Source organism: Meles meles, unplaced genomic scaffold (genome assembly GCF_922984935.1).
Source record: "Meles meles unplaced genomic scaffold, mMelMel3.1 paternal haplotype, whole genome shotgun sequence".
Lineage (NCBI taxonomy): Eukaryota > Metazoa > Chordata > Mammalia > Carnivora > Mustelidae > Meles > Meles meles.
In genome coordinates, this window is record NW_025721601.1 from 544868 (window position 1) to 556175 (window position 11308).

The window sequence follows — 11308 nt, forward strand, 5'->3', positions numbered from 1 at the left end:
AGTCCTGATATGCGAGCTCCTGGTCCAGCTAGCGAGGGACCTTGTTTGAAATCAGGCTCAGGCTGATGGTCACAAAGCTGCTTTGTGCCTAGGGCGGCACTTCTGGGCGGGCGTGGTCTCATGGCCCATGCATCTGTCTCCCACACTGAGGTTTGGACCCCCATCCCCACAGCAAGCTTTTCACGCTGTGGGGAAGGAGGAGTGCTCTTTTCTGCTTGAGGTTACCTCATAATCAGGATTTGAGTTATGGTCTATGCACAGATGCCTGAACACCCAGGTTCGGTAGAGATTACAGCCTCGGGCTCTGGCTGGTCCCACTGCAGGAGATGGCGCCCGCTACCTGGGGGGTGGACTGGAGGTCAGGGCTCAGCCTGTGTCACTCAAAGCATGAGTGCACATTGCGGTCTGGATATTAGGATTCCATCTAGGGCTGTGCAGGTTGATCCTCACATGGGGATTCTCAGCAGCTCATAGGGCCCTTCTTCTTTCTGGAGGGCAGGAAGAAGGCTGTGTTGTGGCTCCAGAATTCCCAATCTGGAGGACTTTCAGCCAGGAGGGTGAGGACGGAAGTCTGAACACACAACTGCCGGTTCAGTACAGTGATGATTACATGACAGTTCCAATGTACAGCATATGACACAAGATCTCCAGCACTTGAGTCAGGGTGAGTGTCGGATGGTTACTCACACTGGAGTTTGTGTCCATGATGCCTGATTAATAGGGGGTGGCCTCAAAAAAAAATAGAGGGGTGGCCTCATGAGGCCATGGAGGTTTTCCCAGGCTGGGGCTTGTGAGCTGCTCCGAACAGCAAGCTTTCCCTCTGTGGTACAGGGGGGCTACTTTTGGTGGCTGCAGAGTCCCCCATATGGAAAGACATGGTAGCAGAGCTCACCAAATAGATTCTGGAAATCCCAGCTCCGCTTATCATTTTAGCCCAGGAACAAGTCATTCTGGATCTGGTGACTCTAGGGTAATTGACCAGGGGGCTGAGTTGACAGGGAGCCTCATGCTCAGGGGTCAAAATCCTGCTTGTGAACAGGGAGAGTTTTGAATGTGGCGGGAACTCAAGCGCCATGCAGGATTCTCCTTCTCTGAGGGTTGGTCACAGCTCCTAAGAGCCAGGTACCATTCGGGGGACAGGAGGTGTTCTGTTTGTGCTCAGGGATCAAGTGTTAGATCATAGGTAGATATTCCAGAAGCTTCCTCTGGGATCAGATGCCTGTAAACCTCAGCTAGGGTTTGTTGAGGTCCGTTGAGGTCCCAATCTGGAGGGTTTCTGCTAATGTGATGAACAGAGTTTCCTTCAGGTGGGCAGGCAGAGTCCTGTGCTGTGTCACCAGAGGCCCCATCCTGGAGGGCCTGTCGTCCAGGGCTTTGGGGACAAATTTCTGCAAACACAAACTCGGGTTATGGTGACAGGTGAGGTGATGGCAGGTCCGATCTGCAAACCGTGAGGGCGTTGCTCAGGATCTGAAATATGGGCAACTGGGAGGCCAGAGCACAGGCTTTTCTGTCTGGTTTGTCGGTCCCCATTTGCCACAAAATGGAGGGGTGGCCTCATGGGTCAATGGGAGATTCTGACTCTGGGGTGATTTGGCACAGCTCCCAAGACTTTGATGTCTTTCTGAATGAAGGAAAGAGAGCTGTTTTCTGTCCCAGGGGAACCGCCATAGCAGGGATTCCAGAATCAGCTTCTGGGACTGGATCCCTGGAGAACCTGAGCGAGCATGAGGATTTGGGCCTAGGGGCATGCAGGCCCATTATGTGTGCATGTGGTCCAGCTATTGAGGGGGATTGTTTGAAAGTAGGCTCTGGCTGAGGGTCACAATGCCTGTTTGTGCCCAGGGTGGAGCTCCTGGGAGTTCGTGGCATCATGGGCCATGCACATGGCTCCCACTCTGAAGGTTTGATCCCCATCCCCACAGCAAGCTTTTCCGGCCATTGGGAAGGAGGAGTGCTCTATTGTGCTTCAGGTTCCGCCTTAGGCCGTGATTTAAGCTATGGTCTGGGCACAGATGCCTGAACACCCAGGTTGGGTAGAGATGACAGCCTCGGGCCATGGCCGGTCCCACCTACAGGAGATGGCACCCGCTACCTGGGGGACTGGCTGGAGGTCGGTGCTCAGGCTGTGTCACACAGAGCATTCGTGCACAGTGCGGCCTGGAGATTGGGGTTCCGTCTAGGGCTGTGCACATTGATCCTCACATGGGGATTCTGGGCAGATCCATAGGGCTCTTCTTTCTGGAGAGGAGGCAGAGGTCTGCATTGTGGCTCCAGAATTCCCAATCTGGAGGGATTGCAGGACAGATGGGTGAGGATGGGTGTCTGAATGCACAAGGGCTGGTTTAGTTCAGTGCCGATCACATGGCAGTACCAATGTGCAGCATCTGACTCAAGATCTCCGGCACCTGAATCAGGGCAAGGTTCAGATGGTCACCCACGCTGGAGTTTGTCTCCATTCTGCCTGATGAATGGAGGGGTGGACTCATGAGTCCATAGAGGTTGTCACAGTCTGGGGCTTGTTAGCTGCTCCGAACAGCCAGCTTTCATACTGTGGGACAGTGGGAGTTCCTTTTGATGGCTCCAGAGTCCCCCATATGGAAAGATATGGCAGCAGAGCTCGCCACATAGATGTATGGAAATCCCACCTCAGCTTATCCTTTCAGCCCATGAACAAGGCAATTTCGATCTCCTGGCTCTGGTGCAAGTGCCCTGGGCGCTGAGCTAACAGGCCTCTCATTCTGATGGGCCACAATGCTGGCTTGTGTCCAGGGAGACCTTAGAATGTGGTGAGGGCTCAGGCGCCTTGCAGGACTCTCCTCCTGTGAGGGCGGGACGCAGCTCCCAGGAGCCAGGTGGCCTTCTGGGGACAGGAAGTGTTCTGTTTTGTGGCTCAGGGACCAAGTGTTGGACCATATGTAGGTATTCCAAAACCTTTCTCTGGGGACAGATGCCTGCAAGTCTCAGTTAGGGTTCCATTGAGGTCCTAGAGGCATGTCAGTTTAAATCTTCTGACTCAGGGCCATTGACCTGGGTGCCTGCCTGGAGGTAGGTGTCTGGCATGTGTCAGAGCATGCACTTCTGTCCAGAGCGGCCAACGAAATTGGGTGGGCTCAGGGTCCTTGTAGGTGTCTCCCAATCTGGAGGGTTTGTGCAAATGTGATGGGCAGAGTTTCCTTTGGGCGGGCAGGCAGAGTCCTCTCTCGCGGCTCCTCAGGCACCATCATGGAGGGCCTGTTGGCCAGGGCTTTGGGACAAAAGTCTGCAAACACAAACTCGGGTTATGTTGAGGGCAAGGTGATGGCAGGCCCGATTTGCAGACCGTAAGGGCAGTGCCTTGGGATCGGAAATTATGGCGACGGGGAGGTGGGAGCGCAGGCTTTTCTGTCTGGGTTGTGTGTCTGGGTTGGCCACGGAATGTAGGGTTGGCCTCATGGGTCCATGGGAGGTTCTCCCTCTGTGCGGTTTTTTCATGACTCCCAATTTTTGGAGTCTTTCTGGATGAAGGGAAGAGTGCTGTTTTCCATCTTAGGGGTCCCGCCATAGCAGGGATTCCAGTGTCGGCTTCTGGGTCTGGGCGCCTGTAGACACCGACCGAGCATTAAGATTTGGGCCAAGGGGCATGCAGGCCCATTATGCGTGCAACTTGTCCAGCCATTGAGGGGGCTTGTTTGAAAGTAGACTCAGGATGATGATCACAATTTCTGTTTGTGCCCAGAGTGGACGTCCTGGTTGGGTCTGGTGTCATGGGCTATGCAGCTGGCTCCCAGTCTGAGGGTTTGACCTCCTTCCCCACAGCAAGCTTTTCTGGCCATGAGGAAGGTGGATTGCTCTTTTGGGCTTGAGGTTCCCCCATAGGTCAGGGTTTGAGTTATCGTCTGGGTCCAGATGCCTGAATACCCAGGTTGGGTAGAGATGACAGCCTGGGGCCATTAGCCCACCCCACATGGAGGAGATGGTGCCCGCTCACTGGGGGTTGACTGGAGGTCGGGGCTCAGGCTGTGTCAAACAGAGCATTAGTGCACAGTGTGGCCTGGATATTGGGGTTCCGTCTAGGGCCATGTAGGTTGATCCTCACCTGGGGATTCTGGGCAGACCCATAGGACCCTTCATCTTTCTGGAGGGCAGTCAGAGAGCTGCGTTTTGTGGCTCAAGATTTCCCAATCTGGAGGGCTAGCAGGCGAGATGGGTGAGGACATAAGTCTGAATGCACAAGCGCCTGTTCAGTTCATCACCGAGCACATGGCAGTTACAATGTGCAGCGTCTAATTGGAGATCCCCAGCATCTGAGTCAGGGAAAGTGTCGGATGTTTGCTCACGCTGGAGATTGTGTCCATGATGCCCAATGAATGGAGGGGTGGCCTCATGGGGCCATGGAGGTCTTCCCAGGCTGGGCCTTGTGAGCTGTTCTGAACAGCAAACTTTCCTTCTGTGTGGACACGGGGAGATCATATTGATGGCTCCATGGTCCCACAAATGGAAATACATGGTAGCAGAGCTCACCGCATAGATGTCTGGAAAGCCTACCTCGGCTTATACTTTCAGTTCAGGAACAAGGCAGTTTTGATCTGGTGGCTCTGGGGAAAGTGCCCAGGGTGCTGAGTTCACAGGGAGCCTCGTGCTAATTGGTCACGATGCTGGCTTATGTCCAGAGAGACCTTAGAATGTGGTGGGGACTCAGGCGCCATGCAGGATTCCCCTACCATGAGGGCTGGATGCCGCTCCCAAGAGCAAGGTTGTCTTCTGGGGACAGGAGGTGTTCTGTTTTGTGGCTCAGGGACCAAGCACTGGACCATATGAGGTATTCCAGAACCTGCCTCTGGGTACAGATGCCTGCAAACCTTAGCTAGTTTTTGATGAGGTCCTAGGAGCATGTCAGTTTCCATCTTCTGATTCAGGGCCATTGACCTGGGTGTCTGCCTGGAGTTAGGTTTTGGTATGTGTCAGACTGTGTATTTCTGTCTAGAGGGGCCATCGAAATTGGGTGGGCTCAGGGGCCTTGCAGGTGTCTCCCAATTTGGAGGGTTTGTGCAACTGTGATGGGCAGAGTTTCCTATGGGAGGGCAGGCAGATTCCTGCGCAGAGGCTCCAGAGGCCCCATCCTGGAGTGCCTGTTGGCCAGGGCTTGGGGGACAAAAGTCTGCAAACACAAACTCGCGTTAGAGTGAGGGGAGAGATTATGGCAGGCCTGATCTGCAGACCATGAGAGCAGAGCCTCAGGATCTGAAATTAGGGCACCGGGGATTTGGGATCGCAGGCTTTTCTGTCTGGGTTGTGTGTCTCAAATGACCATGGAATGGAGTGGTGGCCAGATGAGAGATTCTGCCTCTGTGAGGATTTTGCCCAGCTCCCAAAGGATTGGTGTCTTTCCAGGCGAAGGGAAGAGTGCGGTTTTCTGAGGGGTTCCGTGATAGCAGGGATTCCAGAGTGAGCTTCTAGATCCGGGCGCCCAGAGAACCCGACCCAGCATGAGGATTTGGGCCTAGGGTCATGTCAGGCCCGATATGCGGACTCTTGGTCCAGCTAATGAGAGGGCTGTTTTGAAAGCGGGCTCAGCCTAAGGGTCACAATGCCTCTTTGTGGCCAGGGCTGCCCTCCTGGGTGGGCGTGGTCTCATGGGCCATGCAGCTGGCTACACTCTGAGGGTTAGACTTCCATCCCCACAGCAAGCTTTTCCCATCGTTGGGAATGAGTAGTACTCATTAATGTTTGTGGTTCCCCCATAGTCCAGGATTTGAGCTATGGCCTGGATACAGACGCCTGAATATCCAGGTTGGGTACAGATGACAGTATCTGGCCTTGGCACTTCCCACCTGCAGGATATGGGGCCTTCTTCCTGGGGAGCTGTTGGGAGTTTGGGGCTCAAGCTGTGTCAGACAGAGCATTAGTATACAGGGCGGCCTAGGACATTGGGGTGCCGTCGAGGTCCATGCAGGTGGATCCTCACATGGGGATTCTGGGAGACCCCAAGGGCCCATCTTCTTTCTGGAGGGCAGGCAGATGCCTGCGTTGGGGCTCCCAAATGAACAATCTGGAGGGCTGGCAGACCAGGAGGTGAGGACGGAATTCTGAACACAGAAGTGCTGGTTACGTTCTGTGCAATGCACCTTGCATTTCCAATGTGCCGCGTCTGATTCGAGATTTCCAGCACCTGAGTCATGGCACGTGTCAGATGGTCACTCACGCTGGAGTTTGTGTCCATGATAGTCGAGGAATGGGGGGGGTGGCCTCATGAGGCCATGAAGGCTTCCCAGACTGGGACTTGTGAGCTGCTCTGAACAGCAAGCTTTCCTTCTGCGGGACAGGGGGAGTCCGTTTGGCTGGCACCAGGATCCCCCACATGGAAAGAAGTAGGCGCAGAAGTCACCGTTTGGATGCCTAGAAAGCCCAGCTCCGCTTCGCCTTCCAGCACAGGAACAAGGCCGTTTGTATCTGGTGGCTCTGGGGTAAAGTGACCAGGGCTAGGTGACAGGGAGCCTCATTATGATGGGTCACAATGCTGGCTTGTGTCCAGGGAGACCTTAGAATGTGGCAGGAGCTCAAGCGACATGCAGGATTCTCCTTTCCTGAGGGTTGGACGCAGCTCCAAAGAGCCAGGTTGCCTTCTGGGGACAGGTGGTGTTCCGTTTTGTGGCTCAGATATCAAGTGTTGGACCCTATGTAGGTATTCCAGAGTTTGCCCCTGGAGACAGATGCCTAATCCTAAGCTGGGTTTCCATTGAGGTCCTAGGGGTGTGTCAGTTTCCATCTTCAGACTCAGGGATATTGACCTGGGTGTCTGCCTGGAGGTAGGTGTCTGGCCTGTGTCTGAATGTGCCTTTTTTCCAAGTTGGCCAACGACTTTGGGGTGGGCTCAGGGGATTTGCAGGTGTCTCCCAATCTGGAGGGTTTGTGCAAATGTGATGGCCAGAGCTTCTTTCGGGTGGGCAAGCAAAGTCCTGCACTGTAGCTCGAGAGGCCCCATCCTGGAGGGCCTGTCGGCCATGGCTTTGGGGAAAAATTATGCAAACACAAACTCAGGATAGGCAGACCCGATCTGCAGACCATGAGGGTAGTGCCGCGGGATCTGAATTGAGGGGCATAGTGTGGGGGGAACACCGGCTGTTCTGTCTGGGTTGTGTATCCAGCTGGCTATGGAATGTAGTGGTAGCCTCATGGGGCCATGGGAGATTCTCCCTCTGTGAGGATTCTTTCTGCCTGAATCCCAAGTGTTTGGTGTCTTTCAGGGGTAAGGGAAGAGTGCTGTTTTCTGTCTCAGGGGTCCTGAAATACCAGTGATTCCAAAGTTGGATTCTGCATCTGGTCACCTGGAAAGCTCGACCTAGTGTGAGGATTTGGGCTAGGGCATGTCAGGCCCAATATGCGGGCTCCTGGTCCTGATAGCCAGGGGGCTGTTTTAAAAGCGTGCTCAGGCTGAGGGGGCTATGCCAGTTTGTGGCCAGGGCAGCCCTCCTGTGTGGGCGTGGTCTCATGGGCCATGCTGCTGGCTCCCAATCTGAAGGTTAGACCCCCATTCCCACAGCAAGTTATTCCCATCGTGGGGAACGAGGAGTGCTCTTTGATGTTTGAGGTTCCCCCTTAGCAGGGATTTGAGCTATGGTCTGGGCACAGACACCTGTATACCAAGGTTGTGTAGAGATGACAGTGTTTGGTCTTGGAACGTCCCACATGAAGGATATGGGGCCCGCTACCTGGGGGGCTGATTGGAGGTCTGTGCTCAGGCTGTGTCAGACAGAGCATTAGTGCACAGGGCGGCCCAGGACATTGAGGTGCCGTCCAGGTCCATGCAGGTTGACCCTCAGGGGATTCTGGGCAGACCCCTAGGGACCCTCTTCTTTCTGGAGGGAAGTCAGAAGACTGTGTTGTGGATCCCAAATGAACAATCTGGTGGGTTGCACGCCAGGAGGGGAAGGATGGAATACTGAACGCACAAGTGCCAGTTCCGTTCACTGCCGAGCACATGGCATTTCCAATGTGCAGCGTCTGAGTTGAGCTCCAGCACCTGAGTCAGGGCACAGGTCAGATGGTCGCTCACACTGGAGTTTTATGTCCATGATGGCTGACGTATGGAGGCGTGGCCTCTTGAGGCCATGGAGGTCTTCCCAAGCTGGGGCTTGTGAGCTCTCCGAACAGCAAGCTTTCCTTCTGCGGGACAGGGGAGTCGATTTCAATGGACCTCGGGTTCCCCGTATGTAAAGATGTCGTAGCAGAAGTCACCACATGGATGCCTGGAAAACCCAGTTCCGCTTTCACTTCCAGCCCAGGAACAAGACCGTTTGGATTTGGTGGTCTGGGTCAAAATGCCCAGTGGGCTGAAGTGACAGGGAGATTCATTCTGATGGGTCACAATGCTGGCTTGTGTCCAGGGAGACCTTAAAATGTGGCAGGGGCTCAAGCGCCAAGTAGGATTCTCCTCCTCTGAGGGTTGGACGCAGCTTGCAAGAGCCAGGTTGACTACTGGGGACAGAAGATGTTCTGTTTTGTGGCTCAGAGATCAAGTGTTGAGCCATATGTAGGTATTCAAGAGTTTGCCTCTGGAGGCAGATGCCTCCAAACCTAAGATAGGGTTCCATTGAGGTCCTAGGTTTATGTACGGTTTCATCTTCTGACTCAAGACCATTGTCCTGGGTGTCTGCCTGGAGGTAGGTTTCTGACATGTGTCTGAATCTGCCTTTTTTCCAAGGCAGCCAATGAATTGGGGTGGGCTCAGGGGCATTGCACTTGTCTCCCAATCTGGAAGGTTTGTGCAAATGTGACAGGCAGAGTTTCCTATGGGTGGGCAGGCAGAGTCCTGGCCTGTGGCTCCAGATGCTACATCCTGAAGGGCCTATCGGCCAGGGCTTAGGGGACAAAAGTCTGTAAACACAAAACCTGGATATGTTTAGGGGTGAGGTGATGGCAGACGCGATATACGGATGTGAGGGCAGTAACGCAGGATCTGAAATGAGGGGGACGCACAGGCGGGGGCGCAGGCTTTTCAGCTTGGATTGTGTTTCTCGGTTAGCCATGGAATGGAGCATTCGCCTCATGGGGCCATGGGAGATTCTGCCTCTGTGAGCATTCTGCCTGGCTCCAAAGGGTTTGGTGTCTTTCAGGCGAAGGGAAGAGTGCTGTTTTCCGTCTCAGGTGTCCCGCCATAGCAGGGATTCCAGAGTCAGCTTCTGGGTCCGGACATCTGGAGAAACTGACCGAGGATGAGAATTTGGGCCTAGGGGCATGTCAAGACCAATATGTGTGATCTTGGTCCAGCTTGCGAGGGGACTGCTTTAAAATGGGCTCAGGCTGAGGGTCACAATGCCTGTTTGTGGCCAGGGCAGCCCTCTTGGGTGGGCGTAGTCTCATGGACCATGCAGCTGGCTCCCACTCTGAGGGTTAGACCCCAATTCCCAGAGCAAGCTGCTCCGGTCGTGAGAAGGAGTGCTGTTTGATGCTTGAGTTCCCCCATAGGATGTGTTCTGTTTGGTTGCTAAGGGATCAAGTGTTGGACCATATGTAGGTATTCCAGAGTTTGCCTCTGGAGACAGATGCCTGCAAACCTAAGCTAGGGTTCTGTTGAGGTCCTAGAGATTTGTCAGGTTCCATCTTCTGGCTCAGGGCCTTTGACCTTGCTTTCTCCCTGGAGGTAGGTTTTTGGCCTGTGTCAGAATGCACCTTTTTTCCAAGGTGGCCAATAAATTTGGGGTGGGCTCAGGGGCATTGCTGGAGTCTCCCAATCTGGAGTGTTTGTGCAACTGTGATGGGCAGAGGTTCCTTCGGGTGTGCAGGCAGAGTGCTGCACTGTGGCTCCAGAGGCCCCATCTTGGAGGCCCTGTCGGCCATGGCTTTGGGGACAAAAGTCTGCAAACACAAGCTCGGGATACTGTCAGGGGCGAGGTGATGTCATGCCTGATCTAGGGACCCTGAGGGCAGTGCCACAGGATCTGAAATGAGGGCAACGTTGGAGGCGGGATCACAGGCTTTTCTATCTGGGTTGTGTGTCTCGGTTGGCCTTGGAATGTTGCAATAGCCTCATGGGGTCATGGGAGATTCTGATTCTGTGAGGATTCTGTCTGGCTCCTACAGGTTTGGTGTCTTTTTGGGGGAAGGGAAGAGTGCTCTTTTTTTTCTCAGTATTCCCGCGATAGCAGGGATTCCAGAATTGGCTTCTGGGTACAGGCACCCCTGGATAACCCGACCGAGGGTAAGGTTTGGGGCCTAGGGGCATGTCAGGGCCGATATGCAGGCTCCTGGTCCAGCTAGCGACAGGTTTGTTTTGAAAGAGGGCTCAGGCTGATGGTAACAATGCCTGCTTGTGTTCAGGGCTGCCCTCCTGGGTGCGTGTGATCTCATGGGCCACAGATCTGGCTCCTACTCTGCAGGATAGACCCCCATCCCCACAGCAAGCTTTTCCCATCGTGAGGAAGGAGGAGTGCTGTTTATGCTAGAGGTTCCCCCATTGGCTGGGATTTGAGCTATGGTCTGGGCACAGAGGCCTGAATACCCAGGTTGGGTAGAGATGACAGTCTCTGTCCATGGCAGAGCCCAATGCAGGATATGGTGACTGCTACCTTGGTGCTGATGGGAGGTCAGGTCTCAGGTTGTGTCAGACAGAGCATTAGTGCACAGGACGGCCTAGGATATTGGAGTACCCTCGAGGTCCGTGCAGGTTGGTCCTCACGTGGGGATTCTGGGCAGACACCTAGAGTCCTTCTTTTTTCTGGAGGGCTGGCATAAGACTGTGTTGGGGCTCCCGAATGAACAATCTGGAGGTCTTGTGTGCCAGGAGGGTGAAGACGGAATTCTGAATGCACAAGCGCTGGTTAAGTTCAGTGCCCAGCACGTGGCATTTCTGATGTGCAGCGTCTGACTCTGATCTCCAGCATCTGAGTCAGGGCATGTGTTAGATGGTCGCTCACGCTGGAGTTTGTGTCCATGTGGCTGATGAATGGAGGGGTGGCCTCATGAGGCCATGGAGGTCTTCCCAGGCTGGGGCTTGTGTTCGGCTCCGAACAGCATGCTTTCCTTCTGTGGGACAGGGGGAGTCCGTTAGGATTGCACCAGGGTCCCCTGTATGGAAAGGCATCATCGCAGAAGTTACCTCATGGATACCTGGAAAGCCCAGCTCCTCTCACCCTTCCCCATCCTGGAGTGCCTGTTGGCCAGGGCTTCGGGTACAAAAGTCCGCAAACACAAACTCGGGATAGGGTTAGGGGTGAGGTAATGTCAGGCAAGATCTGCAGACATTGAGGGCAGTGCCCTGGGATCTGAAATGAGGGCGACAGGGGGGCGGGAGCACAAGCTTTTCTGCCTGGGTTGTGTGTCTCACTTG